Consider the following 8678-nt stretch of genomic DNA (forward strand, 5'->3'; position numbering starts at 1 on the left):
GTGAAGAGTAGACAGGAATGTGGAGGGAGAGAGGGGGGGAACAGGTCCGGGAAACGGCACAGGTCGGACCCAAACCTATGCTCCTGTGAGCACGTGCACCACGGCTCCAACATCTACAGAGGAAATTGAAGGGGACGTGAGAAACACAACTCAAAAAGTGGGTCATTTGGAAATAAAAAGGATGATTGTTTTAAAGGAAGGTAGAAATTTCAAGAATATAAATACAGAGCAAAGCACAGAATACATGACATGTTCCTCGTTTCTCTCAGCTCTCAGGAGGTATACGGACGGAATGGGGACATGGTCTAACAAGGCGAATGGTATGATTGAAGACCACAAATATTTAAAAGCCAGCAGAAAGTACAGGTTTTAGTCTTTAAAAAAAGGCTATCATTTTGGATAACATTTAAGCTGTGTTGAGGAAGCTATTTTGAAACAAATAGTTATAATTTGTAATTAAACAAGTCAAGCTACTCTTTTGAAGAAATAGTTAGCTGCAGTAACAAAGTAGTTAACTACTTAAAAGGAAAAATATCTATTTATATATAAATTATGCTTTAAATTGATTAAAAGTGACAGTAAGACACTTACATTGTTTACATAAAAGTTTCAAATAATTAATTTTATTTTGGACTGTCTATTCATAGAATACTGAAAATAGCATCACGGTTTCCACAAAAATATAAGCAGCACAACATTGTTTTTCAACATTGATAATAATAAGAAATGTTTCTTGAGCACCAAATCAGAAAATAAAATGATTCCTGTAACATTGAAGACTGGAGTAATGGCTGCTTCAAAAAATCAGCTTTGCCATCTCAAGAATAAATGACTTAAGATATATATATATATATATATAAATATATTTAAAAAAATTAGTTAAAATAATATTTTACAATATTACTGCTTTTACTATATTTTTCATTAAAGAAATGCAGCCTTGGTGAGCATAATAAACTTATTTCAAAAACATTAAAAAAATCATGCTTATATTTCCCCACAAGGATGGCAATACCAGAAATCTTTTGATCCTTTTTAAACTGTAAAAAAAGATGGACGATGCTCCTTTACTCTCTTCCATTGTAGAAAAGTGAAGCTGCCAATGTCCGTATATGGCTAAAAGTTTTGTATCCTATATGTATGACAATTTCATTGGGTTTTATGGAGAGGGTACACCATCTCCTAAATCCAACTGGGAAAAAGATTTGGAGTGTATTTTTGAACAACATTCTCATGTAACAGCAGACAGATTAATTCAAGTCTTCATTTGTTAATTAAAACACATACCTTTCAATCGACTTAATGTGGCGCTGCGCATGCAGCCTGAACGGCGTGTGACATCAAAATACAGCGAAAGCGACTGCAAAGCACAGCTTTCAAATCACTTTCACGATTTTTGATGTCATACGCCAAATGGTCTGAGAGGTATGTTGGCTTTTTTAATTTGCCATGAGATTTACTTGGGCAGCGTGAGACAGGGCCTGAAAGTGCCAAATGTGTGAGAGTTGGCAACCCTGTATAAATATCAGGTTGTTGTTTACCAAAACACACCTGGCAAATGAACAGCCAGCCACATGTACTTTTTGACTCTTGTGTACTTTTTTAAGTGTTAAAGTGAGTCACAATGTTCTGCCATTGTAGTGAATTCATCCAACCGGATGTTTATTCAGTTATCTTCTTTTGTGTTCCACAGAAGTTGGAAAGGCATACAGATTTGGGATGAAATGAGGGTGAGTAAATGATGACAGAGTTTTCATTTTTCAGAGAAGTCAGCATATTTCTACTTTCAGTTACTTACTCCCCGAAACCGCTTATTACTTTAAACACCTTCTCTTAATTTTTTACAGATTACCTCTACTTATTTATTTAGCTCTCCAAACATAGCCTACAGCGAACGTTACACCTCTTAAAATAACCTTCTACTTTGATCTTGTCACTAACATACGTTTACAGGGTCATGCACCTACACGGGCACCTGGAGCATGCCTGTAGTTTGCGTGGTAGGATGTGTTGTTCTATGAAAATCACAGTTATTTGGTGGCTACACTTATGTTTGGAGGTCTGAAGTAGAGGTGTTTAAACAGTAGCATTGAATTATATAACAGAAGGAGGCTAAGAAAAGGAGAGGACAGCATAAGTGGTCCCTCTGTGGTTCTAGGGAACGAGAGAGAGAAAGAGAGACATGTTGACTAGAGGCCTAGACACCTTTACAACATGGTGAACTCATTTTGCCCCTCTGCTGGATGCGGTAATAGAATGGGGAATTCACAGACCCAAAGCTGTGAACGCTCCAGCACTAAATTTTGTTTCAGTTACTCTGAGAAGAAATGGTTCTCATTGAGGACAACTCTAGTCAATTTCCGTCCGTCTAGAAGCCTTGTGGGACTTGTGTGAGGAAACCATTGTTATGTGAAATATTTGTTTTTCCTCATCCTAAATCTTAAACTTCGGGATGTTGTTATCAATCATCTCAAAAGAAAAATGGAATAAAAACAAAAAGTGATCCTTTACAATAAGGTATTTGTTAACATGAACTAACAATGAAAAATACTTTTCAAAGCATTTCAGCATTTAAAGCATCAAAGCATTTATTAATCTTAATGTTAATTTCAACATTTACTAAAGTTATTTACTATAACTTTATTTACTTAAGTTGTATCTGTTGACCTGAGCTAACATAAACTTACAATGAACAGTTGTATTTATATTAACAAACGCTAACAAAGATCTATTTCTCATTGTTAGTTAATGCAATAATTAACAATAACTAATGGGACATTATTGTAAAGTGTTACTTAAAAGTTTATATTATAGGACTTTGTAAGTGTTTGAGAAACAAGTTCATAATGAATGAAATGGTGGCCCACAGACAGAGGAAGTCAGGAGAGACATTGATAGATGACCAAAGGTCTCAGTAAAACCCTGTAGCATGGCACAATGCTTTGTATAAACATACAAAAAGTAGCAGGGGTTCACCTAGACTGTGAAATGTCTGCAAACCTTCTGGCAAGCCACAGGAAGTCGTGACCTCAGAGGGAAAACAAAGATGTACTGTTCGATATATATCGAGTGTATATATATATATATATATATATATATATATATATACGCTCTGAAATGGCCTTCGTTTAAGACTATTAGTGTTAAAGTTGATTTACAAGTCACTTTTTCTCTACATCCACTCAGATACGGCATTAAAGAAATATTCCAGATTCAATACAAGTTAAACTTGCTCGAATACCATATGCCCTTCTTTCTTTAATGGACCACAAATGGAGAAAAAAATGTCCTGCTTACGCTCATCCATATAATGGCAATGAATAGCGACCAGCATCAAGCTTTTTAAAAAAACACGAAAAGTATCACAGATCGTCGCTTTACCGTGCACTATGGCCAAGGTCAGAATTTTCATTAAAAATAATGCATACAATTTCATCATATACCCCGAGAACACTTGGAATTTGGCTCATGTGGGATGGGATCATTTCATTTTAGGCTGAACTATCCCTTTAATCTGCATTTATGGCAGAATTGCCTTTATAAAATTACATTAAAAAATAAAGTGTACATGAGGCGCTTACAATGGAAGTAAATGGGACCAATTTGTGGAGGATTTAAAAGCATAACTATGAAGCTTATAATTTTTTTTTTTAAATATGTACTTTAATTTTATTTGTTAAAGCTTTATTATTACAGCTGTAAAGTTGTTCTAGTCATTTGTATGGTTGTTTAGGCATTGTGTTGTCAATGCAATTAAGCTATAAAATTGGATATAACTTTACACAGAAAAGTAAGCTTTTCCTCCCATACACTAATCATTATGCCACAAGTGGTCTGGACTGATCTTAACTTGTATTGAATTTGGAATATTCTTTTTAAGTTAATGCTAATCAGGTCCTTCATTTCGCCTTGTGTCAAAGTAGTTTTAAAACTAAGGCACGTCTGGTTCACTTATTCGCAAAACCTATACTAATGTCTGTAGACATCTTGTTGAACTCTTAATTGGTGCCATGTGCACTGACCTGTGGCAGCATGTGCCCCTGTTTTACGTAGGATTGACCCTAAGAGGAAAGATAAACAGTGAGGAAGGTCATAGATCTCCATTTCTGTTTCAATCCCCAACTGTCTTTTGGAATCCAGAGAAATGCATAGAGAAGTATTTCATCTTCCTTTTCATCTAAAGACCTCTCATCTACAAGTTAACAGCTTCCCGAGCCAGGTTTAACTGCCAGACCACTGGGTAAATCTGCTGGCTAAATATTAAAATATGGATAGCCCCTAGAATAAATGGACTGTCTGAACTGGCTAATCTAAAGATGTTTGTAATATTACAGGATTTCAACACCATTATCACGTAGATGACATTGTGTCAGAAAACGTGAGAAATGTAGGTGAACTGCGTTATTTTCCATCTGTCTGCAATGCACCCGGATAAAGTTAAGCCTGTGAAATTGTCCATTTACCCCTTAACTACTTGAAACTTGATCATTTCCAGATGCCACTATACTGTTCTAGCCCTGAGCTACAGCAACTTGAATGCAAATCACATATTTCAATGCACAGTATTTTTTGTTAGTTATCCTGAAGTAATTTCTTTGAAGAATTATCCGAGGGGATTTGTGACTTTACTCTTGAAGATGATGGATAACAGCTTATTTTCCCTTTTCTATAGAATGACGGTTGTGACAGTATGTCCTTGTAATCCATGCAGACGGTGAGATGAAGTCCTTATAAGAGAACACAAGCAGAGAAAGATGCATATCAACGTGATCTCATTAGTAATGGCAGGTATTCATATGTAAACCGCTTCTTCTAGCACGCATACATTTTCATATACATTTACTGGATAAAGACAAAAAAATTACATTATTGACATATGCCTATCTAAAACATAGGCGTTTAAGCAATAAATATACAAATTCATTATAATATTGAATTCATGGAATTAAAATGTTGAATTTGATAGTATAGAATGTTTATAAAAATTTTAACAAATTATTGTTGCTGTACATTTATCTACACTACCATTCAAAGGTTTGGGGTCAGTAAGATTTTAACGTTTTTGATATGTCTCTAAAGGCTGCATAAATTCTGTAATTAAAAGTGCAGTAAAAAGTTATATTGACTTTGTTTTTGTTTTTTTTGCAATTTAAAATAACTGTTCTATTGTAATATAATTTAAAATGTAATCTATACCTGTGATGGTAAAGCTGATTTTTCAGCAGCCATTATTCATCTTCAGTGTCACATGATCCTTCAGATATCATCCTAATATTCTGATTTGCTGCTTCTTATTATCAGTGTTGAAAATGATTTGTACTTTTATGAAGCTATGCATAAATTATGTAAATATTATATATATATATATATATATATATATAAGATATATATCTTTATTACATGTTTCAGCGTACATATCCATACATGCAAAAATGTACATGCAAACATTATATACTGTACAAATAAACCTGAATCAGGCTAGACTTTTTTTTTTTTTTTCATCAAATAGCACAAATGTCACTTTTTTTGATGGCAAATCCAATTCTGTCTGGATCAGAAGGAATGTTTTGGTTCAATACTGAGAATCCACTGGAGACATAATTAGACTCAGTCTACAATGAGGATGGGTTTTCAGCAGCAGTCCACACCAGTAGAATCGATTAACTTTCACAGTGCTCGTTCACTACAAAACGAATCATTCCTATACAACATCTACTCGTTTGTTTCTTTCTATCTTTTTTTCTTCAATCGCTTCCTTTCTGAAAGCAGTCTATGGCTCCAGGCCTGAGCTTTTAAAAGCTCTCAAATCTGGAGCAGGAACACTCCAGCTGGGTCACGTTATTGTTGCGCTTCCCATTTTTCAAAAAACCCTAAATTCTGTCCTTTGATGTTAGCATTAGATTGGCACATTGGCCACGGGACATGGTCCTTGGGATATACTTCATGTTTATTATAATGCGACAAATAGCTCAATTACCTAGAGTATTTCTTATTTGTTCAATCAAATACTTAGGTTAATTAATCATAACACACTTTTAATAATGTCATGTTTCGAATTAAAATTGAGAAATATTTAAATAAAACCATTCACAGAAAATGAAATTCGAAATCAGACTTCCCGTCTCTTTAGTTAAATTCAGTCTCAATTTTGTCCACCAAATGTGAATGGAGAGCCTGTAAGGAAGCCTTTGTGTATGCCCTGAAATAATAAAAAATGGATGCTTAAAATCAGCTGAGAAGTGATGTCACTGGGGAAGCCCTGACCTCAGACAAAGCCTGAGTAGGGGAGCCCAGCGCCTGGAACAGGGCACTATTGTCCTTATACCACTGTATTGAGACTTTCTCAGTTATCCAATGCTTTCATTTGGATTGTGTTGGTGCTTTTTAGATGAGTCAGTTTTTCTGTGGTATTGGCTTCTACTTTTCCACAGACAGTTTACTTTAGAACTTTGTATGAGAGAATGAATGAACAGACTATGACTAAGGCGCAACAGAAGTCATAAAAAAAGAGTTATAAGAGAGGAAGAGACAGCTGTTTCCTGCAGTTTCTGTTGCTACTGATTGGGACACATTCCAATGTTACTATGGTCCTGTGATTAGAACAAAAAAAGGCAGTTGAGAATAAATCACCTGGCCTTCTGATGCAGTTCAGATGACAAGCCCTCAGTCTCTGCTTCATTCATGTGTAGTTTTCCCACAAGCAATAAAATATATTGTAAATAAACTTGAATGTAGAAAGCATTTTGACTTTCTCTCAGCCTTCAATGCCAGTTATGCAACAGTGTTTGGATACTTAGTTCACTAACACAATGTTCCAGCTTGGTTTCAGGTTCAATAACAGAAAATGTCTCTCCTCTTGGCATCGTGGCAATGTACACGAAGGCTCGCTTTACAGGATATAAGGCAATATTCTGAATCTCAAAATGAATTCTTAAAGCTAAACCTATCCATCAGAAACAAATGCTTTTATAATTGAGAGAGATGGCAGGAAATGGGCAGTCATCTACTGTAGTTATTGGATGGTTAAAAATGGTACAATACCGTTAAAAAGTTTGAGGTAGGTAAGATTTATTTATTAAGGATTCATTAAATTGATCTAAAGTGACATAAAAGACTTACACTGTTGCAAAAATAAATGCTGCTTTTTTGAACTTTCTATTTATCAAAGAATCCTGAATTATTATTTTTGGGGTGGTTGATTATGATTTCACTTTTCTAACTTAAATTAGTGTTTAATGTTGCTGTTTGAGCATAAACAACATCTGCAAGTTACAACGCTCAAAGTTCAAAGCAAATGGAGATATTTTCTTTTACAGAAATCGCTTTTTAAGGACTACAACAAACGACTGATAGGGACTACACAAGCTTCCTCCCGGGTTAGTGACATCATGAACCCTCAAATTGACATAAACCTTGCCCCTGGAAACACAACAAAGGGGGTGAGTCCATGAGAAGAGGAAGAGTTGTTGTAGTAGAGCACATTTGTAAGTCTGCTCAAGCTGTCGCATCTGTCTTTTCACATTTATTGCAATACAGTATGGACCACAAATGGCATGTCACTCTGTAGGCATCTTACAACAGTTCCCACACGAGCGATTTATAGATTATCATGACAGAATATGCTAATCAATGACTTGAAGATAGTTAACTCCACATCAGCTACATATATTCATCAACTAACCATTCAGAAACTGTTGCATTCTACATGTTGTCACTTCTTTCTGAGTCTCTCCATCTTTGTCCGACTCCGGTTTAAACATTAAAGGCAAAACAGTTTCTGACATTTTAATGCAGATCTGCTAGTTGCTAAGACACAAGCTCTTGAAGCTCCGCCCTCTGTGCCGGGAGCAGCAGCTCATTTGCATTTAAAGGGACACACACAAAACGATGTGTTTTTGCTCACCCTCAAAAAGGGACATATTTAACATACTATGAAAAATGAATTTTGAGCTAAAACTTCACATACACACTGGGGACTTCACAGACTTAATTTACATTTTGTAAAAAGGGGCATTATACCACCCCTTTAAGCAACATAACTGTTGATAATTGATAATAATAATAATAAGACCTATTTCTTGAGCAGCATATTAGAATGATTTCTGAAGGATCATGTGACACTGAAGACAGGTGTAATGGCTGCAGAAAATTCAGTCTTTCCATCACAGGAATAAAATAAATGTTAAATATATTCAATAGAAAACAGTTATTTTAAGTTTTAATAGTATTTCACAGTATTATCCACCAGTCAGACTCCTCCGACGGCAGCCAATCACTGCACACATATACAAAACAACAACCCCCACAAAACGGATTCCTAGGATCGTAACACTATGTTTACAGTGTTTTTGATCAACATGAAATCAATCTTACCGATTCCAAATATTTGAACTGTAGTGTATGTATTTTATTCTACCTTTACTATCACAGTTTAAACGGATAGCTGGCCCCAAAATGAAAATTCTGTAATTTATTCACCCTTATGTCATTTTTAACCATTTAAGTGTTAAGAATGTTAACACATCTTAAGAGTTTTTATTCTCCTTTGAGCACTTTAGGAAAAATGTTGTGTATCGTGGGTTGTTCTTTTCTATTCAAATTCAATGAATGGAGACTAAACATTTCAACGCGCAAAAAAACAAAATAAAAGTATCATAAAATATAGTCAATATGAAACC

The 8678-nt window shown here is 35.0% G+C and overlaps 1 long non-coding RNA gene across 1 annotated transcript; it reads left to right on the forward strand.

Annotated features, from left to right (window-relative positions):
• On the forward strand, positions 1-4772 carry LOC307159284. The gene is made up of 4 exons (XR_013821354.1): positions 1-157; positions 270-320; positions 1694-1730; positions 4712-4772. It is a non-coding gene; the product is annotated as an uncharacterized lncRNA (long non-coding RNA).
• The last annotated feature ends 3906 nt before the right edge of the window (positions 4773-8678 follow it).

This window comes from Squalius cephalus (genome assembly GCF_949319135.1).
Source record: "Squalius cephalus genome assembly, chromosome: 5".
NCBI classification, from domain to species: domain Eukaryota; kingdom Metazoa; phylum Chordata; class Actinopteri; order Cypriniformes; family Leuciscidae; genus Squalius; species Squalius cephalus.